At 39.5% G+C, this 27,167-nt stretch overlaps 1 protein-coding gene, 1 long non-coding RNA gene and 1 other non-coding gene across 5 annotated transcripts in view; 2 read left to right on the top strand and 1 right to left on the bottom strand.

Annotated features, from left to right (window-relative positions):
- Positions 1 to 27,167, top strand: part of TRIM24 (tripartite motif containing 24) — a 119,027-nt gene that overhangs the window by 7,574 nt on the left and 84,286 nt on the right. The window lies entirely within an intron of this gene.
- LOC116550485 lies at positions 15,454 to 15,558 on the bottom strand. The gene has a single exon (XR_004268446.1). It is a non-coding gene; the product is annotated as a small nucleolar RNA U13 (small nucleolar RNA).
- Positions 20,959 to 23,815, top strand: LOC116550105. Its single transcript, XR_004268222.1, has 2 exons — positions 20,959 to 21,910; positions 21,951 to 23,815. It is a non-coding gene; the product is annotated as an uncharacterized LOC116550105 (long non-coding RNA).

Below are 27,167 nucleotides of genomic sequence, written 5' to 3'. Positions count from 1 at the left end.
TTTTTTTTTTTTTTTTTTTTTTTTTTTTGTGGCGGAGTTTCCCTCTTGTTACCCAGGCTGGAGTGCAATGGCGCGATCTCGGCTCACCACAACCTCCGCCTCCCGGGTTCAGGCAATTCTCCTGCCTCAGCCTCCTGAGTAGCTGGGATTACAGGCACGCACCACCATGCCCAGCTAATTTTTTGTATTTTTAATAGAGACGGGGTTTCACCATGTTGACCAGGATGGTCTCGATCTCTTGACCTCGTGATCCACCCGCCTCGGCCTCCCAAAGTGCTGGGATTACAGGCTTGAGCCACCGCGCCCGGCATTTTTCCTTTTTTTAATCCATTTGTATTTTATGTAATTGCTGATATGTCAGGGTTATAAGACTGACATCTTTTTATTTGTTTTCTCTTTGTTTCTGCTTGGCCTCCAGTATCTTTGCTCTTCTCTCAATCCCTTAGCAGCTGCTTTCTGGTAAACTTCTCATGGACTTGTTCTGCACATGCGTAGTAGCCTTCAGCTAAGGACTTGACAAAACCCTTGCATAGACTACTGGCACCCTTCCTCTGTTCAGCTCCCTTCTCCCAAGTGCTTTGCCCTGTGTATTCCATCTGGTTCACAATCCCTGAATCTCTCTAGCTCCTTTGCTGTGTTCTGTGTTGGCTGTAGCTCCATTGAACCTTGATCACACAATAGTCCTCAGTTAGAGAATCAAGATTTAGGGGGCTCACCTGAGCTTCTCTTTCCTCAGGGATCAGAGTATTGCCTATTCTCTTTCCACAGGGACTACAGCATTGCCTTTTGTCCATTGTTTGAAAAGTTGTCTCATGTATTTGTACTGGTTATGTACAGTAATTAATGGCAGGAAAGCTTGTCTTAGTACTAGTTACTCTACCCTGCTGGAAAGTTGATGTCAGAAGAATGCTTTTTAATTTCATTGTACCTTTTTTAATATACCCAAATGTGAGTAATTTGTAAACTTTCATTCTTAGGTCTCCAGATTTCTCTTTTTAATTTTTCTTTGAGAAGTTAAACTATCACCTAGATGCACAAGTTTCTCAAATTTCTTTCTGTAATGTAACCTTGACCTCTTTCTCATTTTTTTTTTTTTTTTTTTTTGAAACTATTTCTTATGCAGTGGGGATCTTGGCTCACTACAACCTCCACCTACCAGGTTCAAGCAATTCTCTTGCCTCAGCTAATCCCTGAGTAGCTGGGATTATAGGCACATGACACCACACCCTGCTAATTTTTTTGTATTTTTTGTAGAAACAGGGTTTTATCCTGTTGGCCAGGTTGGTCTCGAGCTGCTGACCTCAGGTGATCATCCGCCTCTGCCTTCCAAAGTGCAGGGATTACAGGTGTGGGCTGCCATGCCCGGTCCCCTTTCGCAATTTTACTCCTGCATTTTGAACACACGCTTAGACCAGTAGTCTCCAAAATGGCATGACTGAATGCTATTATAATTTATTCACTATATCTGGTGAATGATGTTATGTGCTATGTGATGTTAAGAAATTTTAATACGGGACAATGGTCATGTGGGAAAGGTCTAGATAGTTGTTTCATGGGGGAAATTACTATATTATGTGGTAAAATATCCACTAACATGAAGGAAGACATTAGAACTTCTTTTCAGAAATTGAGCTTTAAAGTACTTGATATGTAGTTTGTCACAGTCACACGAATAAGTATGTTAAGTGGTTACGTTTCACATATGCTGTATGGAGTATCCTGAGAGAAGGAATTAAGGGCGCCTCAAGCCCAAATGGTATTTGTGTGAGTTGGAAAAAAGAGTCCTCTTGACATATATGGGACCAAACGTTGCATGCCTTAGGAAGTAGAATATGAACCCACGTTTGCCTGTAAGTCCCCATTTCTCCACAAGTCAGACAGTCCCTTGTACTATATAACCTATCTAACTGTACACAGCTGCCTTAGAGGAAATGGGATTTCGATACTGCAGATTCTGTTGTTTCTTTTTCCCTCATACAAGTTATAACATAATTTTTATTTATTTTATTTTGAGACGAAGTCTCACTTTGTCACTAGGCTGGAGTGCAGTGGCGCAATCTCGAATCACTGCAACCTCCAACTCCTGCGTTAAAGCAGTTCTTCTGCCTCAGCCTCCCAAGTGGCTGGGACTATAGGCGCGTGCCACCACACCCAGCTAATTTTTGTATTTTTAGTAGAGACAGGGTTTTACCATATTAGCCAGGATGGCCTCAATCTCTTGCCCACGTGATCCACTCTCCACGGCCTCCCAAAGTGCTGGGATTACAGGCGTAAGCCACCGTGCACAGCCTTTGAAACATAATTTATATGTACTTGCATAAGTAGGTTTCTGGGTTTTAATATCTTTTTTTAACTAAATGGCTGTCAAAAAATAGAAGATTCGGGCCGAGCATGGTGGCTCACGCCTGTAATCCAAGCACTTTGGAGGCCAAGGTGGGCAGATCACCTGAGGTCGGGAGTTCAAGACCAGCCTGACCAACATGGTGAAACCCTGTCTATTTAAAAAAAAAAAAGATTATAGGCCGGACGCAGTGGCTCACGCCTGTAATCCTAGCACTTTGTTAAGTCGAGGTGGACAGATCATGAGGTCAGGAGTTTGAGACCAGCCTGGCTAACAGGGTGAAACCCCGTCTCTACTAAAAATACAAAATTTAGCTGGGCGTGGTTGTGTGTGCCTGGAATCCCAGCTACTTGGGAGGCTCATGCAGGAGAATCACTTGAACCGGGGAGGCAGAGGTTACAGTGAGCTAAGACCATGCCACTGCACTCCAGCCTGAGTGACAGAATGAGACCCCTTCTCAAAAAAACAACAAACAACAGCAAAAATAGATTATGGTAGGCCATTACCAGGCCTCTGGCATAAAACCCTTAATCTCATTTCCTAGGGAAGTCCCATATGGAGGCTGCTCACAAAAGCCCCTTAATTTCAGCAGTTTGGGAAGTCCCGAAGTTGTAGGATATAGGACACATGTATAATAACCATAAAAAGTGATCCTCAGTTTCATTAACAACATAGAGATGGTTCCATTTAAGTCTGTAACTTCACCAATGTTAAGTAGATGGATGTATACCTGTCATTCTTGGGATTTGAATATGCAATTAGCTGACAGATGAGCTGGCAAGGAGATCCCTGTCCTATAGAAAGCTGTAGCTGTTGTCTCATTTTGCGTTTCATTTTATCAGGTGTGTGGAGTTGATGGAGCTTTAATTTTTCACCAGCTTTAAATTATTTGAATCTTTGAAGTCTTATTTTCAGTGATGACAAGGATAGTATTCCTTTGCAAGTACGATAGCATTAAAGTGGCAGTGCTGGCACTTTATAGGCTCTTACAAGTTTTATTGTGAAGTTAACAACTGATTATCTAACCACATCTAACAAGAAGTGGACCTAAAAGTTCAAAATTAACAAGGATACTCTTTAAAATTGACTGACATCTCCATTGCAAATGATAGACCATGCTTTAACTGTATACTTTTTTTTTTTTTTTTTTGAGACGGAGTTTCGCTCTTGTTACCCAGGCTGGAGTGCAATGGTGCGATCTTGGTTCACCGCAACCTCCGTCTCCTGGGTTCAGGCAATTCTCCTGCCTCAGCCTCCTGAGTAGCTGGGATTACAGGCACGCACCACCAATGCCCAGCTAATTTTTTATATTTTTAGTAGAGACGGCGTTTCACCATGTTGACCAGGATGGTCTCGATCTCTTGACCTCGTGATCCACCCGCCTCGGCCTCCCAAAGTGCTGGGATTACAGGCTTGAGCCACCGCGCCCGGCCCTTAACTGTATACTTAAAGCATTAGTTGACGGTAGGGTGACGCTATCTTGATTAGTGAGACATTTAAAAATATTTACTTCATCTTGATTTTATTCCTCATGTTTTATGCATATATGATTTATTATGTATCGGATATACTAGTACTATGGGGTATGTACAGTACATATTCAAATATTTTTGTCTAAAATGACAAACATAAACTATTATCTGAATTGCCTGAGCGTTTTTGCTTTTGAACTAGTCTTTCAAAAACCTTTTTTAAATGCCCTATCCTCTTTTACATTATGAAACCACCTTATTTCTCTAAGGACTTTCTTCTGATTTTTTTTCTAATATAAATAATCTGTAGGTTGTCATCTCATAATAAATTTTTATTTTGTATTTATTTATTTATTTTGAGACAGAGTCTCACTCTGTTGTCCAGGCTGGAATGCAGTGGTACAGTTTTGGCTCACTGCAACCTCTGCCTCCTGGGTTCAAGTGATTCTTATGCCTCAGCTTCCCCAACAGCTGGGATTGCAGGTGCACACCATCACACACATGTAATTTTTCTATTTTTAGTAGAGATGGGGTTTCACCATGCTGGCCAGGCTGGTGTCGAACTTCTGACCTCAGGTGATCCCCTTACCTCGGCTTCCCAAAGTGCTGGGATTACAGGTGTGAGCCACCACACCTGGCCTCGTATAATAAATTTAAAAGAAAAATGTCTTCTATAGGAGTTAGGAGTTCTGACTACCAGAAGATCTTTATTTTATTTTGATTATAGGTGAAGAGCCTCCTGGCATCTCTTAACAAAGGCAGCAGTGTTTTACAGGGTCATGCTCCTTCTGCAAGGTCAAATAATAGAAGACCAAAAAAAAAAGAAAAAACCAGCCATGGAAAAGCATATAGGTTGAGAGATAGTGGAAGCCAGATTGAGGTAGGTTAAACAATGAGAGGGAGATGAAGAGACACAGTTGGAAAGTTTAGACAACTCTGAAGTGGGGAGGAAGGGGATAAGGCAGTACTTAAGGGGAGAAAAAAATATGAAATTGAGGAAGATTTCTTATTTTATTTTTTTATAAATCAGAGAGGCTTAAGCACTTTAAATGGACATAGGATCCACGAGAACTATTGAATATAATAATAAAAATTTGTGCATGTGTGAGGCTTTTGAGAAGGCAGGCATTGATCTAAGGCATGGGTAGGGATTGGTGACTTTGGATAGGAGACATACTTTTTCTTGTAAACAGGAGAGAAGGTAAGAAGAGGTGTTAAATATAGGTTTGTGTGTCTTCAAAATGGATGGAATTTCTGTATTCTGAGCCCCACGCTGATTTCTCCCTTAAATAGAAAGTGAGGTCATCTGCTGAGAGTTGAGAGGGTAACAGGAGTCGAACAAGGTTGAGAAGGGAGTTTTGAAGTTGACCAATAAAATGTAGTGCTAGTGCAGGTTGTGTTAAGACTTGTTTGCTGCTAGATACTGTGAATCAGCAGTGATACCTGTCTGTCTTCTTACAGTGCTATCTAGCATCTTTTTGAAGCAGGGTATTTTAGGGCGGTGCTACTCAAGTCATGGTCCATGAACTGAAACAAGGGTCTGAAAAAAGATTAGGGGCTTGTCACAGAATGTTAACCAGTGTACTGTTTTGTTCATCCAGCTGAACTAAATGTCAGCTGAACTAAATGATTTTGGTTGGTTTACATTCTGATACAAGCTTTAAAAAAATTTTTTTTTTTACAGAGATGGGGCCTCACTTTGCTAGCCCGGTTGAACTCTTAGACTCAAGTAGTCCTTCTGCCTTGGCCTCCCATTTGATCCATTGCAGTGGTCAATAATTCCTTATGTTGGCTGAGTGCAGTGGCTCACGCCTGTAATCCCAACACTTTGGGAGGCTGAGGCGGGCAGAGCACCTGAGGACAGGAGTTAGAGACCAGACTGGCCAATGTGGTGAAATCCTATCTCTACAAAAAATACAAAAATTAGCCAGGTGCGGTGGCACACGCCTGTCATCCCCACTACTCAGGAGTTCTGAGGTAGGCGAGTTGCTTGAACCCAGGAGGCAGAGGCTGCAATGAGCTGAGATCACGCCACTGCACTCCAGCCTGCCTGGGCAATAGAGTGAGACTCTGTCTCAAAAAAAAAAAATGATAATAATAACTCCTTATGTTAAACTTTATTTCAAATTAATGTGTGGTTTCTCTCTACTGTATCCAGACTGATGCATCATTTTGGGCAAAAGTGATTTGTCTTTTTCAGTGCTTTACATTTTAGGAAACACATTGTCATTCTGTCCCTTTGTTAGTGTTGGCTTTGATCACTTGTTTAAGGTGGTGACTGCCGGATTTCTTCAGTCTAAAGATATCTCCTCCCCTCCTTTTCAAATTAACAAATATCCTTTAGGAGATACTTTGGAGTCTGTGTGAATACTTGGTTCCCAAAAAACTTAGGTTGACATCCACTGATTCTTGTACTATCACAGTTATTACTGTGATAGTACAAAATGATGTTTCTGTCACTCTGTGCTTACTAGTTGATAGTCTGCTGTATGGATAACCATTTCTTTTTCCATTTATCTATCATGGGCTTATGAAATATTTTAGTATGTTATAGCCATTTCTTCTTTTGATAGTCAAATTGCCCTAATTTGGACAATAGAAACCTCTAAAAGTTGACAGTCATGGCTCACTATAGCCTTAACCCTCTAGGCCCAAGTGATCCTCCCACTTGAGCCTCTCAAGTAGCTGGGGCCACAGGCAGGTACCACCAAACCTGGCTAATTTTAATTTTTATTGTGGAGACAGGGTCTTCCTACGTTTCTCAGTCTGGTCTCAAACTCCTGAGCTCAAGCGATCCTCCTTCCTTGGCCTCCCAAAGTGCTAGGATTACAGGCATGAGCCATGGCACCCAGTTGAGCACTTTCTTATTTCCTGGCAAAACAAGAATTTCTAGTTTTATCTTGTGCTTTTTCTGTGCCAGCTCTCTAAGGAGCCCTGTTTCCTTATTTTGGTGAAACCCAGTTTACCTTTTATGGATTATTCTTTTGTGCCATATTTAAGAAATATTTCTTTAACACAGGTATTTTCTCCTCTGTTTTCTTCTTGGAAGTACCATAGTTTTGAGGTTTACATTTAGACCTATGATCCATTTTGAGTTAATGTTGGTATGTGGTATGAAATATGGATCCAAGTTCATTTTATATATGGATATGCAGTTTTTCTAGCAACGTTGAAAGGACTGTCCTTTCACCTGCATTGTCTTTGTCAAAAATCGATTGTCCATGCACGTCTGTGTTTATTTCTGGACTCTCTTCTGTTCCATTGGTCTTCTTGTGTATCTTTATACTAATACCATGCTGTTGAGTCTGTGTTAAAGTCAAGAAATCTTATGTCAGGAAAACAGTTCTGCAGGGAATCCTGTTTCTAACTGTAGAACTAAATTTAATGACAGAGAAAAGGGGTGAAAAGTAGTATGTACTTGTTATATGCCCTAACAATGTAGAGATAATAAGTTATTCAGGAGCATAAGGAATATAATTTATGTGAATACTTCCTGAGGAAGCTGTTAGAGAATTAAGTTTCACACAACCAAGAAATGGTTTAATAGGCTTATTGACTGATTGCCTTATAAAACTTAACCAGGGCATCAAGGGATATTATTACTTTAAATAGATGCTGTGTGATGTGGTGTGGGGATGGTGAGGGGGGAAGGATGGAACTAATTTCTATGTTGCTCATACTAGGGAATCAAAAGACAGTGTCTAACAAAGAGAGGACTTAAGGAAGGATATTATATAAAGCTAACCATTAGGGCAAAAGCCCAAACCTTTCTAGGTAACAAAAGAAGTATTGGTAGGAGGAGGGAGGAGGTGGAGAGGTGCAGAAAGGAGAGCAAAAGAAACAAATGCAATGAAATAACTTATATATTCTCTGTGACAGAATTGAGACCACATAGAGATCTTAGTAAATAATAGGCTTAACCGGCCTATTAAGAGAAAAAATAGTTTTAGGTTAACATAGCAAAATCCAACTCTGTGGTTTTGCTTTGTTGCTGTTGTTTTGAGACTGAGTCTTAATCTGTCACCTGGGCTAGAGAGCAGTATTGTGATCTCACTGCGACCTACAGGGTTCGGGCGATTCTCCTGCCTCAGCCTCCCAAGCAGCTGGGACTACAGGCACAATGCACCATACCCAGCTAATTTTTGGTATTATTGGTAGAGATGATGTTTTGCTGTGTTGGCCAGGTTGGCCTCGAACTCTTGATGTCAAGTGATCCACCCGCCTCAGTATCCTGAAGTACTGTGATTACAGGCATGAGCCACTGCACCCAGCTCAACTCTGTGTTTTATGTAAAAGATCAATCTGCAAAACCAAAAAACTCAAAGATTCAGAGGTTGGGCAAAGATATGCCAGACAAATATAATAAAAAGGGGTTATTATAGTTATTTTACACAAGATAAAACTCGGGCCAGAAATCATTAAGGAGGTAGGGCACATTATAATGCTATAAGCTGCAGTCCATAATGAAGATATGTTATATTGGGTACATGGATATTCATGACAGCTTTCATAAAAATAAAAAATAAAAAGCTTCAGGTGAGTCGTTAAGAATTAGGAACATATAAGGCCGGGCGCGGTGGCTCAAGCCTGTAATCCCAGCACTTTGGGAGGCCGAGGCGGGTGGATCACGAGGTCAAGAGATCGAGACCATCCTGGTCAACATGGTGAAACCCCGTCTCTACTAAAAATACAAAAAATTAGCTGGGCATGGTGGCACGTGCCTGTAATCCCAGCTACTCAGGAGGCTGAGGCAGGAGAATTGCCTGAACCCAGGAGGCGGAGGTTGCGGTGAGCCGAGATCGCGCCATTGCACTCCAGCCTGGGTAACAAGAGCGAAACTCCGTCTCAAAAAAAAAAAAAAAAAAAAAGAATTAGGAACATATAAATAATAAAAGACCTAAAATCCATCTCAGTTCAAGATAGATCAAGTGAACATAAACTTTAGGCTACTGAGGACCTAAATAACACAATTGAAAGGTAGATCTTAGGGTTATCTATTGTGTATAAGAGATTATACGTTTTTGTAAATGCACATGGGATGCTCATGAAAAATGATTATTGAGGTACAAAGAAAACTCTTAAAAATTTCCCCCAAAATAGGTACAGCATTGTACTTTGGAATTATACTTTTTGGGTGAAACTGGGGAAAGGAAGATAATCCATTATATTGCTGGTGGGAGTGAGTGATGCAAATTGGAAGGGAATTTGGCAATATCTAGCAAAATGCAAATGCATTTCCTCATTGACCTGGCAACCTCCACTTCTAGAAATATATCTCAGAGATACAGATGCAAAAGAATAAAGTGAAGTGTGCACAGGGCTATTTGTAGCACTGTTGATAATAATGAAAGATTGATATGACCAGCAATAAATGACTGGTGGAATAAACTATGGTATATTACTGTGCAGATGTAAGAAAGGAATGAAAAAGATATACAGGCATTGATCGACTTACGACCTATGCAACTTACGACCATTCGACTTTACGACCACAGTAGCTAGCCACGACTGCTCCGCGTCTGGCAGCGCAAACGTTGTTGCCCAGCTGGGTGTACGACAGTGCGGACCAGCTTCCAGCAGCACTACCATCTCCGCGTGCACCATTTCAACTGTTATCCCAGGCTCGGTACAGCAATTTGTGTTTTGTGTCTTGGATATTTTTCATCAAACCCCTCCCAATAAACTTCTTATACATTTCAAAGCAATGGACCCAAACATCGAACGATTTGCAAGGATTGAATGGATGGCAGATGATGTGTTTCATCTGTATCGTGAAATTTATGAAGAAAAAAAGAAACATGCAATTCAGACAAAGCTCACCATGTTTATGAAAAAACCAACTCCGGTAACCCCAACTGCTGCCTCAGATGACAACATCAACGATCCGCAGCCAAGCACCAGCGGCCAATAAAATGTTTCATACATGTTTATATATTTTGATATGTTTTGCAATTGGGAAAATGTTTCCTATGGTATTTTTTACACCTGTATTTTGTATTTTTGTATGCACCTGTATTTTGTAATTTTTTATGTTTTGCAAATATTAAACCAGTTGTACTGGTAATGCAGTGTTTTACTTAAACCTGACGAATGTAAAAATAAGAAACAAAATTGTGTAGAGATGATAAAAATGGCATAAAATGAACAAAGAAAATTATATATAACAATAATGAAAGAAAATTATGATAAAATATGACTTAAAGATTTTTATAACATCATTTCACAGTACTGCGCATATAGTCTACTCAACTTACGACCAAATCGTGTTACAACTGGTCTGTCGGAACCAATTGTGGTCGAGCACTAGCTGTATACGTACTGCTGTGGAGTGAATTCCATGATGTATTTTTAAGTAGAAATGAGGTGAAGAAGAATGTGTATTATCTGCTACTGTGTGTGTGTGGGTGTGTGGGTGGGTGTTTGTGTGTGTGTTTCTTAGCTCTGTACACTAAAAGGATCTAAAGCAACAGTATTTCTTTCACAATAAGAAGGAGAAAGAGAAAATATGTGCTTATATTTACAAATAAACAATGGAGGCTGGGCATGGTGGCTCACACCTATAATCCCACACCTTGGGAGGCTGAGGCAGGAGAATAGCTTGAACCCAGAAGGCAGAGGTTGCAGTGAACAGAGATCAGGCTGCTGCACTCCAGCCTGGGAGACAGAGAGAGACTCCATCTCAAACAAACAAACAATGGAAGAATAAATACCTAAAAATGGCTGCTAGTGGGGGAAGAAAAAATTGGGAAGGAATTAGAGAAGAAAATTAGACCTCTGTAAACGTAACCAGTTCACAGCATTGACTTTGGAACTATGTAAATATTTTATGTAACTAAGCAAATAAAAGCATATGTAACTCCCCTGCTTCTTCAGCAAACAAAACAAATAAACGTTGTTCTGTATCAACCAGATAGTTTTACCTACATAGTAAAGGATTTTTGAAACTGATTTTTCAATCACAATATTGATTGTGCATACCTAGTATGCTATATTGTAAGCACAAAAAAGCTTATATTGCATTCAGTGGTGTGTTCTTAATGGTTATGTTGGTATTTTGAAACTATTCAGATTTCGTGTGACGTAAAACAAATAGATACTTGTGGCAATATCATTAGGCATAGGAATTCCCAGGATAATGATGAAGGAAAGCTCCAGGATTGCAGCTTGCAGGAGGCTTGAAAAGATTTGGAGCTGGAAGAAGGACTTCAGATTTTGGAGGAGGATACATCTGAGGGCACAAATGTAAAACTCTTTGATTAGCTGATATATTCAAACATATTGAAAAGAATTTACAGTTCTGTTGGAAAGTGATATATACTTAAAAACTAAGCAGATTTTTAAAATGCAGGCAACTGTTAAATTCGAGAATGAAATTGCTTGAGAAAGGAAATAGTGTACTATGCTCTGCAGCTCAGTTGTGAATATTATTAAATGTTCATCATATATAAATATATATTTTTCATTTATCAAATTTTCAACTAAAATAAATTTGTTGGAAAACTAACAGAAATAAATGTCAGGAGGATAAGGAGGAAAAGAGATTTTTGCATGGGGGCTTACCTACATTTTCGACTGTAAGGCTGGACATGTAATTCTTGTGTTTTATAAATCTTGGAATATTATAATTTAAAAAGATAATGTTATATTTAAAAGTTTATGTATTAGTATAAAGTAAACTGAGTATATTGATTAATATTATAGGCCAGGGTAAATTATTTTAGTCTGGGCATGGTGGTCCATGCCTGTTAGTCCCAGCACTCTGGGAGGCCGAGGCAGGAGGATCACTTGAGGCTAGGAGTTCAAGACCAGTCTGAGCAGCATAGTAAAAACCGTGTCTTTTTATTTTTATTTTTTTGAGGCAGGGACTTGGTCTGTGGGCCAGGCTATAGAGTACAGTAGTACAAACACATGTCATTTCAGCCTTTATCTCCTGGGCTCAAGTAATCCTCCTACCTCAGCCTCTTGAGTAGCTGGGACTACAGGTGCATGCCACCACACCCAGATAGCTTTTGTTTATTTTAGAACTCATGGATTCATGAATGGGCAGTATCAGTTGAGCAAGTAGCTCAGTGCTCCACAGAAGTGGCAGGAGTGGGAAACTTGGATAAGGTGTTCTTGGCATCAAGACAATGGGAAGTACCTAGTTAGGGGCTAGTTGGCAGTTTCTGATTCATAAAGTCACTAGAGGTTAGTTGTTGGTTTCTGAACAAGTTTGGTTTCTTTTTGCTTAAGTAGGAACCCAGGGTGCTATGGCCATCTTAGCATAGTGGCCTCTCAATTAATAATAATAATGATGATGAGGAGGAGGAGGATTATTTTGAGATGGAGCCTTGCTCTGTTGCCAGGCTGGAGTGCAGTGGCGCAATCTCGGCTCACTGCAACCTATGCCTCCTGGGTTCAAGTGATTCTCCTGTCTGAGCCTCTGGAGCAGCTGGGACTGTAGGCATGTACCACCATGCCCAGCTAATTTTTGTATTTTTAGTAGAGATGGGGTTTCACCATGTTGGCCAGAATGGTCTTGATTTCTTGACCTCATGATCCGCCCACTTCAGCCTCCCAAAGTGCTGAGATTATAGATGTGAGCCATTGTCTCCAGCTGCCAATTAATTATTTTGATAGAGATTAAAAAGACTAAAAGTTAAGGCTCGATCCTTGACTTTTTTTTTTTTTTTTTTTTTTTGAGATGGAGTTTCACTCTTGTTACCCAGGCTGGAGTGCAATGGCGCGATCTCAGCTCACCGCAACCTCCGCCTCCTGGGTTCAGGCAATTCTCGTGCCTCAGCCTCCTGAGGAGCTGGGATTACAGGCATGCACGACCATGCCCAGCTAATTTTTTGTATTTTTAGTAGAGATGGGGTTTCACCATGTTGACCAGGATGGTCTCGATCTCTTGACCTCGTGATCCACCCGCCTCAGCCTCCCAAAGTGCTGGGATTACAGGCTTGAGCCACCGCGCCCGGCGATCCTTGACTTTTTAAAAAAAACTAACCTTCCCTTAATAAATTGTGTTATTTCTCCATTCTACATCTCAGAGCTCTGTTGTCTTCTTTTTATCTTTTTAGTTCAAGCCGTCTTTATTTCCTAAGGTCATTTCAGCTGCTTCCTAATTGTTCTTCCTGTCTCTGAGGGTGCCTTCTCATTTTTGTTGAAGATATCTCTCCACCATGAACTGAAAACTCGGGATGCTTAAGCTTTTCAAAAAGTGTGAGGGAAACACATGTACAATTAACACATTAAGTGAATAATCATGTAACCACCACTTAGGTCAAGAAACACACATTGCCATTACCCCCAGAAGTTTCTTGTCTGCTATATTTTTATCTTTTTCCCTCTCCCTTAGAAGGTAACCATTTGCCCTACGTGTGAATGTGTGTGTGTGTGTCTGTCTGTCTGTCTCTCAGGGTCTTGCTCTGTCACCTAGGCTAGAGTGTAGTGCTGCAGTCATGGCTCACTGCAGCCTTTACCTCCTGGGTTCAAGTGCTCCTCCAGCCATACCCTCCTGAGTAAGCTGGGACTATAGGCATGTACCACCATGCCTGAATATTCAAGTTTTAAAAAAATTTTCTCGTAGTGACAAGGTTTCCCTGTGTTTCCCAGGCTGGTCTTGAACACCTGGGCTCAAGCAGTCCTACCACCTTAGTCTCCCAGTGCTGGGATTACAGGTGTGAGGTACTGCACTTGGGCTGCTCCACTTTTATGTTAACAGTTCCTTCATTTACTTTATGGCAAATGCTTTAACTTAGCTTTGTCTGTTTTGGGACTTTGTTTGAAAGGAATGATGCTGGTATATTTTATTTCTTCCTGTCTTCATTTAACAATGAAGGGATCATCCATGTTGTTGCATATAGCTATAGTTTATTCATTTTTAGTGCTGTAAATATATTGTGCAAATATACCACAGTTTTTCCATTCTGTTGTTGCTGTGTGTTGGAAATGTTGCTTGTTTTGGCTTTTTTTTTTTTTTTAAAGCAGTAAAGCTATTGACATTCTTGTTAATATACCCTGCTATTCATGTATGTGAGTCCTGAGGTTTTTGTGGGTTTTTTTAAATTTTATTTTTATTAATATACTATAAAGCAGAATTCCTGATCATAGAGAAGGTGAATGCTCAAGTTAACTTTTACCATCTCTCACATACCCACCAGCAGTTCATTTGTGTTCCTGTTGACTGAGATGTAGATGTTCACTAACATTTTGTGTTATCAGTCTTTTTATCTTTTGGCAATCTTGTGGGTGTTTCCTATTAACTTACTGGGATCTGAGAAGCTTTTCCTAAGTACCAGTTAGGTTGAGCACTTTTCATATCCATCATTTGGATTTGAGCTATTGTGAAGTACTTGTTCGAGTCTCTCCTATTTTTCTTTTTGTTGGGTTAAACTTTGTTTTTCTTCTTCATTTTTTAAAAACTAATTTTTTTTATGAGACTTGGGCTTGCCATGTTGTCCAAGCTGGTCTCAAAACTCCTGGGCTCAAGCAGTCCTTCTGTCTCAGCCTTCCAAATAGCTGAGATGACAAGTATGCGCCACCATGTCTGGCTATTTTAATTTTAATAGAAGTTATTTTATAATCTTGCTATTCTTCCATTCCATTTGCCTTTTTTATAGGGTCCTTTATAATTTTATGAATCCTTGTGATAAGCACTCTTGTTTTATGACCCTACAGCACTGGGTGCTGTAGCTCATATCTGTAATCTCAGTACCTGAGGAGGCCGAGGTGGGAGGATCGCTTGAGTCCAGGAGTTTGAGACCAGCCTGGGCAACATAGGGAGAACTTGTCTCAACAACAACAAAACAGCCAGGCATGGTGGCACAAGCCAGTGATCCCAATATTTGGGAGGCTAATGTGGGAGGATTGCTTGGACCCAGGAGGTTGGGGCTGAAGTGAGCCTTGATCGTAGCACTCCAGCCTGAGTAATAGAGCAAGACCCTGCCTCCAAAAAAGAAAAGAAAAAAAAAAAAAGATATTTTCTTTTAAAAGCGCTATAGTTTGCCCTTCACATTTGGATTTTTGTTTCATCTGCAGTTGATTTATATATATATGTGTGTGTGTGTGTGTGTGTGTGTGTGTGTATATGTATGTATGTATGTATGTATGTATGTATGTATATATATATATAGTGAGGTTGCAGTCCAGTTTCACAGCATTTCCCAGTGCTCTGCACCGCTGTGCTTATAAATTATGTGTGCATGAGTCTGTTTCTTTCTTAGCAGTCTGATTTCTCTTTCTCAGGCAGTTTTGATATATTAATCTATTTGTTACTACCTTCACCAGTACCACACTTTTTTTTTCCTTTTAGAGAAAGAGTCTTGCTATGTTGCCCAATTTGGTCTTGTACTCCTGACCTCAAGCAGTCCTCCAGCCTCAGTCTTGGGATTACAGGCATGAACCACTGCCTAGCCCACATTCTCTTGAGAATGGTTTTTGATAACTGGTAAAGTAAGTCCTTACGTTTTCCCTCGCCACTACATGTAATTATTTTTCAGAAGTTTCTATTTTTTTTTTTTTAGCTATTTGAATTATCACATAAGCATTTACCTATTGGATTTCACAGAAAACGTGATAGGATATTAATTGGGATTATAAGAAATTGATAAATCAATGTGGGGAAAATATCTCTTATTATGCTTTTTTTTTCCTTCAAGTCTGATGGGTAGCTTGCTGGCATCCTAACAAAAGTGTGAGGGAGACACATCGCACACATGTGCCTGAAAACCTGATCATGATGCTTATGAACTACAAAGGGATCTTATTATACTTTCTTTGGCGACTTGTTAAGTATAATTATTCCCATTGGGATTTTCCATGTCTTCTCTTAAGGTTTTTGTAGGTACTTGATATGTTACGATACTATCATACGTGGTCATCTACTTCATTCTACCTTTTTGTTCCTTGTAAAATAAATACAAATGTGTGGGTTTTTTTTTTTCCTTTTTATTATTTTTTGTAGAGATAGTGTCTCGCTATGTTTCCCAGGTGGGTCTTGAACTCCTGGACTCATGCGATCCTCTCACTTTGGCCTCCCAAAGTGCTGAGAGCTTTTGGCCACCATTTCTGGCCCAAATATATTTTGTTTCTTAATTTGTTTTTTTGTTTTTTCTTTTTAGTCACAGTCTTGCTCTGTCATCCAGGCTGGAATGCAGTGGCACAATCACGGCTCACTGCAGGCTCAACTTCCTGGGCTCAAGTCATCTTCTCACCTCAGCCTCTCAAGTAGCTCTCACCTCGGCTTCTCAAATAGCTGAGACTGCAGGCATGCACCACCATGCTCAGCTAATTTTTGCACATTGTTGTAGAGGTGGGGTCTCACTCTGTTGCCCAGGCTGGTCTCAAACCCCTATACTCCTCTGGCCCTGGCCTCCCAAAGTGCTGGGATTCTAGGCATTTAGTCACTGGGCCTGGCCACAAATGTATCTTAATTTTTTTTTTTTTTCAATAACTTTTTGTTGAAAGTTTCTAGTTCTAGTAATTTCTCTGTAGCTTTGTTGGCTTCTCTTAAATGTAATCATGTCATCTGTGACTAATAACAATGTTTATTTTATTATTTTCAATTGTTATACCTTTTCTTTTTCTTGCTGGCTAAACTCTCCATTGCTGAATAAAAGTCAAGCCAGTGGATATTTTTATCTTATTTCTGATCTCAGAAAGGAAGTTTCAGCATTACACCATTAAATGGGAAGTTGCCATTGGATTTTATACAGATCTTTTATAAGTGTATAGATATTTCCATTGGTGATGGAGGGATTCCTGCCTTAGGGTTATGAGGTTGGCCCAATACATAACATCTGAGACTGGACAGAGGAAATTGACAACAGTTTATTAGTCACATAGACTTATATAGCCCTGGGGAGGACAATACATTGACAGGCAGGGCCATATAATGGTTGCACTTGGGACAGAGTAAACATACAGGGACTGTGGAAGGTAGTCTTTTATGTAGTATCATAAAAGTGGGATGCCCCTGGTTCCCACAGGGGGATGTGATTGGCTTGTGTGAATAATTCTGTAGACTGGCAAGGAACTGAAACTCAATATTTAAGCATAAGCAGAAATTGTGCCTGGTCGCTTTAATGAAGTATTTAGTTAAGGGACCTTATCTGTGAAGTAGGATGGGGAGAAGAACTTGTGATTAGGTTATTCAAGGTCCTCCCAATTTTACCAGAACCAAGGCAGTACATAATATTGAACCTCTCAGTTCTAGGCCATATACTCCCCCCATTTATTTCCTAGTATTTACAGAGGGTGTATGTCTGTCTCTGTGTGTCTATGTGTCTGTCTTTTTTATCATGAATAGATTTTTTTTTAAGACAGAATTTTGCTCTTGTTGCCCAGGCTGGAGTGTAATGGCGTTATCTCAGCTCACTGCAACCTCCACCTCCCTGCTTCAGGTGATTCTCCTGCCTCAGCCTCCTGAGTTGCTAGGATTACAGGCACGTGCCACCATGCCCAGCTAATTTTTGTATTTTTAGTAGAGATGGGGTTTCACTATGTTGGTCAGACTGGTGTGGCACTCCACCTACCTCGGCCTCCCAAAGTGCTGGGATTACGCTTTGGGAGGCTGAGCCACCATGCCTACCCTTAGATTTTTTTTTTAAGTATACTTTTTCTTATTTATCTAATGAAAGCATAATTCCTTTAATCTGTTAGGTGTTGAGTTCTAAGAATGGATTTTCTAATAGTAAAATAACCTTAACTTTCCTAGGCAGTAGTCTACTTAGTGATGGTATATTATACTTTTCACATGCTGTAGGATGTGGTTTGCTAATACTTTGTTTATTGCTTTTGTGTTTATGAATTACCTTGGCCTGTGGTTTTTCTTTGTAATACTGCCCTTGTGAGTTTTCTTGTAGAGTTAGGCGAACTTCATAAAATGGATTACAGAGTGCTACTTATTTCCCTGAAGGAATTTGTGTAAGATTGGAATTAAAGTATATTTCTTGAATATATGGTAGCAGTCAGGGACTGGGCTTTTCTTTGTGGGAAGATCTTAACTCTGGATTCAATTTTCTTAAAGAAAATTGATAAAATTCAATTGATAAAATTCAATTTATCTATAGGACTCTTCTACTTGAGAGACTATGGTAGACAGTTTCTTTTTTTCTAGGAATCTGTACATTTTGTATACATTTTCAATTTTATTGATATAGGTAGTTGATAATAACCTCTTGGAAATTGTCTGTGTCATCTAAAGTTATGAACTTTTCTTTTTCATTCCTGGTGCTGATTTTATAGCTTCTCTATTTCTCTTTCCTCAATATGGATTTTCAATTTTATTGGTTTCTTTGAAAAAAATACATTAATAATTCTATTTTATTAATTTTATTCTATTTTCTTTGAGCATATTTTACTATGCCTTATCAATGTTCTGAATACTTTTTTTTATTGTGGTAAAATATACATAACATAAAATTTACTACTTTAATCATTCAAATATATAATTCTGTGGCATTAAGTACATTCATAGTGTTCTGTAACCTTCTCTACTATTTCCAGAATTTTTTCATCATCCTGAGCAGAACTTCTTTACCCATTAAGCAAGAACTACTCTCTATTGCCCCTTTCTCCTAGCCCCTGGTAACCCCTTTCCTACTTTCACAAATAGAACATTTTTTTTTTCTTTTTTTTTTTTTTGAGGCGGAGTTTCGCTCTTGTTACCCAGGCTGGAGTGCAATGGCGCGATCTCGGCTCACCGCAACCTCCGCCTCCTGGGTTCAGGCAATTCTCCTGCCTCAGCCTCCTGAGTAGCTGGGATTACAGGCACACACCACCATGCCCAGCTGAATTTTTGTATTTTTAGTAGAGACAGGGTTTCACCATGTTGACCAGGATGGTCTCGATCTCTTGACCTCGTGATCCACCCGCCTTGGCCTCCCAAAGTGCTGGGATTATAGGCGTGAGCCACCGCGCCTGGCCTCAAATAGAACATTTTATTTGCCACAATTTGAAAACAGATTATTGGACTGGTGGTTCATATCCATTAGCTCATTCAACTTTAGCACTGATCTCATCCCCAGTGGCTTTCCCAGAACTATTACCTTCACCATGAAGCTCCATGAATTTTCCCAGTTCAAATCTGGGCTTCTTCCGCATTTCTACTTTTCTACTAAAGCCTTCATGGAGGGGATAGATTGGCAAGCCTTTTCTATGTCTTTTCCAATGCTATCCAAAATCAGTGTATTGACCAATTCTTTCAGGTGATTTGTCAGCACCTCTCAGGTCATGATTTCCAGCATCATCTTCTGGATTTGGCAGACCTGTTGGTGCTGAGCAAAAGAGATCTTCTGTATCTGATTGTTGGTTTTTTAGTAAAACCAACACAGAACAGGTGAAGCAAATAACCATCAGTAGTAGTCTTGATGTTGACATGAGCTTCAATCATGGTCTGCCATGTTTTGACCGTGGAACACATTTTGTCAAGGGGTAAGACCCATGCCATGAAAGTTAGGCAGTTTTTGCCCTGAACATCTTCGGTAATCAGCTTAAATTTTCTAAATGCAATTTCATCATTCTGCAAGTCAACAAGACTCACTTCAAACACATGACCCTTAAGAGGATCAGGTGCAATTTTTGTTTCTTGGGTTCTGGTGTCTTTCCAATATTTCTTAGATTAGACATAGCAGAAGCTTTCATATCATACCAATCTTTCTAAGAAAATGGATCAACCACCTTCTTGGCTCCCTTTGCTGCCTTTTGTAAGGTGCTTGTTCTTGACAACCACTGTTGTGCTGCTCCTCTTTCCTTCTGTCCTTGTGAATTTGCCTATTCTAGAACCCCATGCAAATAGAATTATACAATATTTGTTTTTTTCTGGCCTGACTTATTTCCTTTAGCATAATATTTTCAAGTTTTATCCATAGCATAGTGTTGGAAACAAGTTTTCAGTGCCGCAAAAAAAATAGCACTCGAACATAAATTTTCTCAGCAAGGCAAATTTATTTCTTTAGAAGATTGTGTCTGGTGGATGGAGCAATGGTGAGAGCATACTGGACAAGGTAGGGGGAGGGAGTCCTATCCCTGATGTAGCTAGTCCCTACTGCTGTGTCTTTCCCCTATTGGCTAGGGTTGGACACCACAGTCTTAGCTAATTCTGATTGGCTATTTTAAAGAGAGCCAGGGGTATGATCCAGAGAGGCTGGGTGAGTAGTTTTGGTGGGATGGATGGTTACAGAGCAGGTGACAAAGGATGACTAAGGACAAAGCAGGTGATAGAGGTTAGGAGGGGGTTGTTCACTGAAACCAGGGGCAAGGAGACATAAGTAAAGAACAAGGAAGTTAAACTTTAAAATGGAGAACAAAGAATAGGGAAGCTGAACATACTGACATTGGTTATTTGAAGAGGAATTTACTGTATCCTACAGTAGCATAAATCAGACTTCACTTCTTATGGGTGAATAATACTCCACTCTAAGGGTACAGCACATTTTATTTACACATTGATATTTTAGTGAATATTTACGTTGTCCATGCTTTATTATGAATCATACTGCTATGAATGTTGGTGTACAAGTATCTGTTAGTCCCTGTTTTCAGTTATTTTTGGGTGTATAGGTGTAGAATGGCTGTTAGCTTTTTGGTGAACTACCAAAGTGTTTACCACAGCAGCTCTGCCATTTTGCATTCCATCAGCAATGCACAAGAGTTCTAATTACACCACATCCTGGACAATATTTATTTTTCCTTTTATTTATTTAATTTTTTGGATGAAAGCCATTCCTAGTGGATGTGAAGTGATAATCTTATTGTGGTTTTGATTTACATTTCCCAAATGATGTTGAAAATCATTTAATGTGCTTGTTGGTTTTTTTTTTTTTTAAATCTTCTTTGGAGAAATGTTGGATAGACACAGTGGCTTGACACTTATAATCTCAATTCTTTGGGAGTTTGAGGTGGGAGGATCACTTGAGCCCAGGAATTTGAGACCAGACTGAGCAACACAGGGAGACTCTGTCTCTACAAAAATAAAATTAAAAAAATTTAGGCAGGCATGGTGGTACATGCCTGTAGTCCCAGCTACTCAGGAGGCTGAAGCAGAAGGAACACTTGAGCCCAGGAGGTGGGGGCTAAAGTGAGAGGTGATTGTACCACTGCCCCCCAGCCTAGGCAAAAGGATGAAACCCTGTCTCAAAAAAAAAAAAAAAAAAAAAAAAAAAAGAATAGAAATGTCTATTGAAGCTCTTTACCTATTTCTGAATTTTTGTTAAGTTGTAAAAGTATGTATTCTGGATACTAAGGTGCTTTATAAGATACACGATTTGCAAATATTTTCTCCCATTCTGTGGGTTGTCTTTTTACCCTCTTGATAATGTCCTTTGATGTACTGTAGTTTTGATTTTGGTTAAGAGGGCATCCTGCAAAGTAGCAGAGTAGGAATCTCTACAGGTTAATTCTTACATTGAAACAACCAGTAAACTGGAAAAAATGACCAGAATCAACTTTCAGATTGTGGAGTCAGGGGAGTGCTTGATGATGGGAGAGGCTACTGCTCTGGGGAAAGTCCCAAATGGACTGTACTAACCATCAACAAGCAAAAATAAGCCACCTCTTGGAAGCTGGAAAATTACTGAATTTATCCTACTTGGAGCTTATTGAGCATCTGACATGTATGGATTCATGTTCTTCATCAAATTTGGAAACTTTTCAGTATTAATTATTCCACTTTTTTTTTTGGGCCTCTTCCTCTTACAGGACGTGTTCGATGGTGTTCCACAGGTGCCTTAGGTTCTGTTCATTTTTTCTTTATTTTTTCATTTTAATCTTCAGACTGGATAATTTCAATTGTTTTATCTTCATGTTTGCTGATTCTTCTGCCTGATCAAATCTACCTTTGCACTGCTGTATGATTTTTTTCGTTTTAGCTCTTGGGCTTTTCAGCTGCAGAATTTCTTTTTGATTCCTTTCTATAATGTATGTCTCTTTACTGACATTCCCTGTTTGTTCATACCCTCTTCTGATGTCCTTTAACTCTTTGTGCATAGTTTCTTTTATTTCATTGAGCCTATTTGAGACAGTTGACTTAACATCCTTGACTAGTAGTTTGATTGTCTGGGCTGTCCCAGGGATAGTTTGCTGTCAAATTATTTTTTTTCTGTCAGCCAGCCATGTGCTTTCTATGATTTAAAAATTTTTTTGTTGAGAACCAGTCAATTTGAGTATTACACTGTGGTGGTAACTCAAAAACATATTGTCCTTTTACTCAGGGATTTATTTTGTTGTTTATTGAGATCTAAAGTTGTCTATTTGTATAGTGACTTTTCCAAATGATTTTTGTGAAGTCTGTGTTCCTTATTATGTGGATTATTGAAGTTTCTGTCTGATTAACTCTGTATCTGCTTTCAGCCTCTCAGATATTTTTAAATGTCTAGATTCTTAAAAACTGGTGTGTATTCCTTTTAAATGTTCTGATAGATGTCACCAGAGAAGCTATCATAAGCCTAAGGGAATCAGATATAGCCAACCATCTCTGCTGATCCTCAGGGAACTGCCATACCAATTAAATCACACCCCAGAATTTTAGAGCACAAAGTCCATACTGTTCACTGTAGCAACAGTGAGCCACTCTAGGAATGCTGTCCCTGTGTTGCAGCAGGACTGTGGAAGGAGTCATGGTAGCTGGTTCAAACACACGACTCTCTTACCAAAGATAGATAGTCACCTTGATAATACCAATAATTATATCACAGCTGTCTAAAATATGTATTATTTCTCAATAGTCTAATACAAGTCCATCTTCCATTTTTTTCCCTTTTCCCAAAAATGCCCTTTATGTCTGTTTATTATTGTTATTATTTTTTAAATAGGGACAGGGTCTCCCTATGTTGCCCAGGCTGGTCATGAACACCTGGCCTCAAGTGACCCTCCCGTTTTGGCCTCCCAAAATATTAGGATTACAGGCATGAGCCACCATACCTGGCCATGTTTCTCTTAATCTGGAATTACTTCTATGATTAATATGAGTGGTGGCTCATACCTGTGATCCTAGCACTTTGGGAGGTTGAGGCAGGAGGATCACTTGATGGCAAGAGTTGAAAACCAGCCTGGGCAACATAGCAAGACCCCATCTGTATTTTAAAAAGGAAAATAAAATGAAACAACAACAAAAAGAAAGATGTTAAACCTTACAATACGGAGTATGTCAGCTAAAACTATACCAATATAGCTATTTTTCATCTATCAGGCAAGAGTCCAAATGTTTGTTAAAATACTCTATTTGAGACTTTGAGAAACTGGATATTGTTACACATTTCCAACGAGAGTGCATTTGGTGGTTTCTAACAAAACTGCAGATCCTTTTATCCTTTGACCCACAAACCCACTTCTAAGAATCTATTTTAAGGGTACATCTGCCACTAGTAAAGTGATATGTAGACAGAGTTATTCATTGAGTCATCACTGTAATAGCAAAAGATGGGAAATAAGTTGTAAAAAAGGACTGGTTGAGGTACATAGAATGTGGGGAAAAAAAGAAGGCAGGTAGATCTTTATTCACTGATAAGGAGTGGTCACCGGGATGTATTGTTAAGTGGAAAACAAAAACAAAAACAAGCTGCAGTACAGTGTTTTTTTGCAAAAAGAACTTCTAGGAAAAGAAAAAGAAAAAAATACTGGATAGACACCAGAAAACACGGCTTAATAAGAATGATTATTTATAGGGCAGGTCAAGTAGGGCAAATGGAATTGAGTGATATAGATGGAAGAGAGGGTCGGGGGCTAGGGAGGGATAGCATTAGGAGAAATAACTAATGTAGATGACGGGTTGATGGGTTAAGCAAACCACCATGGTACATATATACTTATGCAACAAACCTGCATGTTCTGCACATGTATCTCAGAACTTAAAAGTATAATAATGAAATTAAAAATAAAATTAATAGTAGTGTCCTGTGAGAAATCCAATTGTTATAATTTATATTATTTGATAAATACAATGAAAGTATCATAAAAAGACTCACACTCTTTTGACTATAAAGAAAAAAGATGGAAGAGAGATTTGCTATACTTTTTTTTTTTTTTAGATGGAGTCTTGCTCTGTTGCCCAGGCTGGAGTGCAGTGGCACGATCTCAACTCACTGCAACCTCTGTCTCCCTAGTTCAAGCAATTCTCCTGCCTCAACCTCCTGAGTAGCTGGGACTACAGGCATCTACCACCACGCCCAGCTAATTTTTTGTCTTTTTAGTAGGGACAGGGTTTCACCGTGTTATCCAGGATGGTCTAAATCTCCTGACCCCCTGATCCACCTGTCTCAGCCTCCCGAAGTGTTGGTATTATGGGCGTGAGCCACTGCACCCAGCCTGCTATACTTTGTAATACAGTTTTTGACTTTTGAACCCATGTAAATGTTTTACATATTCAAAAATAATTTTATATCAAAACAAAAAGTAAACTCTAAAAGTAGTGAACCTACAAAATGTATCAAACTGGCAACGTAGCAGCATATATTGGCATTTTATTATTGATTCTGATAGTCTTGTTTCAACTAATACATCTTAATCTTTAACAATATTTCTGGATTTAGGATTCTGGTTAGGCAATTTTTTGCACTCGGAAGACAGCCTACTACTGTCTTCTGAACGTTTTAGCTGACGAAGTAGGATAACAGCCCTACTTTCGTCTTTTTTCATGATAATTCATCCTTTTTTCTTTGTATTTAAAACTTCTCTGTCTTTGATTTCTGCAGTTTTAGGATGGTGTATTTATTTTCTTCATTTTTTAAAAATAGGGATGGAGTCTTAACTGTGTTTTCCAGGCTGGTCTCAAACTCCTGGCCTCAAGCAATCCTCTTGCTTCATCCTCTCAAAATGTTGGGATTACATACATGAGCTACCATGTCCAGTCTAGTGTGATACATTTAGATGTTAGTTTCTTTTTATTCTACTTGGGAGTCACTGGACTTGGGAAACTTAATAGAATCTGTTACTTCACGTCAACAAAATTCTTGCCCATTTTATTCTCTAGGTCCATCCTTTTGAGACTCTGATTAAATTGTTATGCAATCTATGTATATGTCTATTTCTGGGCTCTGTTCTTTTCCATTGTTTGTGTATATTTCTCTCCTCTCTCGAATACCACCCTATTTGATTACAGTAGCTTTACCCGTAGTGTCTTGAAATCAAGTAGCATAAGTCCTCCAAATTTGGTATTTTCTGAATTGTTATTGTAATTCTCTGTCTTTTGCTTTTTCATTAAATTTTAGGATCAGTGTGTCAGTTTCTACAATCTCATCACTTGTGAATTTAATTTTACTTCTTCCTTTCCAATCTGGATTTATTTTCTTTATTGTGCCTTTTTGCACTCACTAAAACAGTTCTAAATAGAAGTGGTAAGAGTGGACATCCTTGCCTTCCCAGTCATAGCAGAAAGCATTCTATATTTCATCATTAAATACCTATCAGCTAAAGGTTTTTCAGAGATGGTCTTTATCAGGTTGAGGAAGTTTCCATCTGTTCTTAGGTTGCTGAAAATTTGTTATGGATAGGTGAACCTTTCAGATTTTCTTTTTTCCTTTTTCTTTTTTTGAGATGGAGTTTCGCTCTTGTTGCCCAGGCTGGATGGAGTGCAGTGTGGTGATCTAGCCTCTCCGCGATCTAGCCTCACTACAACCTCTGCCTCCTGGGTTCAAGCGATTCTCCTGTCTCATCCTCCTGAGTATCTGGGATTACAGGCATGCGCCACCATGCCAGGCTAAATTTGTATTTTTAGTAGAGATGGGGTTTCTCCCTGTCAGGCTGTTCTTGAACTCCTGACCTCAGACGATCTACCCACCTTGGCCTCCCAAAGTGCTGGGATTGCAGGCGTGAGCCACTGCGCCTGGTTTCTTTTTCTTTTTTAATTGTATTTTATTTTAGTAGAGATGAGATCACGCTATGTTGCCCAGGCTGGTCTTGAACTCCTGGCCTCTAGTGATCTTCCTACCTCAGCCTCGCAAAGCACTGGATTACAGGCATGAGCCACTCTGCCCATCCAAAATTTTCAGATTTTTTTTCACCAGATATACTGAGATGATCAAATATGGCTTTTCTCCCTTATTTTGTTAACATAGTGAATTATTTGAATGCTCAACCAACCTTGTATTTCTGGAATAAACTCTACTTGATCATGACGTATATATATTTTTATGTATTTCTGTGTTTGATTTTCTGGTGTTAATGATTTTCTGTTAATTTTTGTTTATGAGAGAGATTGGTCTATAATTTTCTTTCCTTGTAATGGCTATCTGATTTTAGTATCAGGGTAATACTGGCCTCATAAAATAAGGTTGGGATTATCTATTTTCTGAAACTGTTTAGGGATGGGATTACCTTCCTTAAATGTTAAATAGAATTCACCAGTGGAGCCCTTTGGATCTAGACTTTTCTTTGTGGGAAGGATTTCTGTTTGTTTGGTTGGTTTGGTTTGGTTTGGATTTCTTGTAGAGAAGGGGTTTCACCATGTTCCCCAGGGTGGTCTTGAAATCCTGGGCTCAAGCAATCCTCCCACCTTGGCCTCCCAAAGTGCTGGTATTACAGGTATGAGCTACTGTACCTGGCCCTTGGGAAGGTTTTCAGTTACAAATTCAATATTTTATTTTATTTTATTTTATTTTATTTTATTTTATTTTATTTTTTGAGATGGAGTCTTGCACTATCGCCCAGGCTGGAGTGCAGTGGTGCGATCCCTGCTCACTGCAACCTCCACCTCCCAGGTTCAAGCGATTCTTCTGCCTCAGCCTCCCGAGTAGCTGGGATTACAGGCACCCGCCACCACGTCTAGCTAATTTTTTTTGTTAAGTAGAGACAGGGTTTCACCACATTGGTCAGGCTGTCCAGGTTGGTCTTGAACTTCTGAGCTCAAGTGATCTGCCCGCCTCAGCCTTCCAAAGTGCTGGGATTACAGGCTTGAACCACCATGCCTGGCCTTATGTGGTTTTTTAAATTTTTATTTTTACTGATTTATTTTTTGAGACAGGGTCTTACACTGTCACCCAGGCCAGGTTGCAGTGGTGCAGTCTCAGCTCACTGAAACCTCCGCCTCCCGGGCTCAAGACATCTTCCCACCTCAGCCTCTTGATCCTGTCATTAAACTCACTTGAGTAGCTGGGACCACAGTCACAGGCTACCATGTCAGGCTAAATTTTGTTTTTTTTAATTATTACTATTTTTTAATTTTTTTTTTTTTTTTTTTGAGACGGAGTTTCACTCATGTTACCCAGGCTGGAGTGCAATGGCGCGATCTCGGCTCTCCGCAACCTCCGCCCCCTGGGTTCAGGCAATTCTCCTGCCTCAGCCTCCTTAGTAGCTGGGATTACAGGCACGCATCACCATGCCCAGCTAATTTTTTGTATTTTTAGTAGAGACGGGGTTTCACCATGTTGACCAGGATG

Source organism: Sapajus apella, unplaced genomic scaffold, assembly GCF_009761245.1.
Source record: "Sapajus apella isolate SASKATOON/1434 unplaced genomic scaffold, GSC_monkey_1.0 scaffold7, whole genome shotgun sequence".
NCBI lineage: Eukaryota > Metazoa > Chordata > Mammalia > Primates > Cebidae > Sapajus > Sapajus apella.
Note: the sequence above shows the minus strand (reverse complement) of the source record. Positions and strands in the feature narration are given on the sequence as shown.